We start from the raw sequence: 1,258 nt of genomic DNA, 5'->3' as shown, positions 1-1,258 counted from the left end.
TTCCTTTAAAAAATATATATTTTAATTTTAATAATACTTGTAATCATTATAATTACTGTATGTATAGATATACTAAAATTCACTCTTTATAGAAATGTTATCAAATATATAGGTAATAACAATAATTAAGTATTTTAAGAATGATAGCTTTTTAAAAAAAATAAGTTTTTTATCGTTAATTAAGACATATTTTCATAATATGAAGCTATAATATAGAGATCATAACTCTTTTATTATGTAAAAAGTATGAAAAAGCATACCATGCCAACTTAATGCATAATAGATAAGTGGAATAATGGTGTTAGAATGAGAGCCTGAATTATATGAAAATAGGAATGTTGACTATAATTAATATTAACACAGTAATTAAAAGTGAGATATAAATTGATGTATCACTATTGGGATAAAGTATACGAATACTGGAAATTTTAAGACAAAAAAAGAATGGAAAAATGTGATTATGACAAATAATAATTATTGGGTAAAGTGGATCACGTAAATATAAGTGTATGACCATAAAAGTGAAATGAATGAAATGAATATGCGAAATTAAAATGATACGAGTGGTTTGCAATAGCATAGTGAAATTATTTAGAAAGAAATTAAAATAAGACAAATACAATATTTAGAATGTTCAACAATAGATATGAAGAGATTTATTTGTATTTTATCATATAATGTTACTCATTATTTATTTATTTAAAGGTCTGTTATATTTTAGTTGTTAGTGTCTAAACGTTTTTAGTGTTATGTGTATTTTATTTAATTTGAATTTATCCTTAATTATATTACCAAAAAGATAATTCATAAATTAAATTTTCTCTCTCCAACTTGGGTGGAATTTTGTAGCAACGATCTAAAAAAAATTGATGTATCACTATAATGTAATATGTATATGTAAAATTAATGTCCTACTTAAATTGTTTTTTATAATCTTTTTCACTTGATGAGTCAAGAAATAAAATCAAACTTTAAGTATTCTATATTCTATTGTAGTACTACGTACTATTCGATGTTTAATTAGTTGTTTACCATCAAAACTAAACGTTGTCACATTTATGTGAGATTCCTCAATAAAGATATGCTAGTGTGGTTGGATTAGATGTGTTCATTGTATTTGACCAATGCATTCTTAAGATTCAATTCATTTAATGATTTAATATAATATCTTAGTCAAAAAATTCAACCGTTGTATGATATGTGTTGACCAATGTTAGGAAGGTAGTAAACTTTTAATTAATTATACTAAATGCCGATA

This window comes from Arachis ipaensis, chromosome B03 (genome assembly GCF_000816755.2).
Source record: "Arachis ipaensis cultivar K30076 chromosome B03, Araip1.1, whole genome shotgun sequence".
NCBI classification, from domain to species: domain Eukaryota; kingdom Viridiplantae; phylum Streptophyta; class Magnoliopsida; order Fabales; family Fabaceae; genus Arachis; species Arachis ipaensis.
This window is presented reverse-complemented; position numbering follows the sequence as displayed.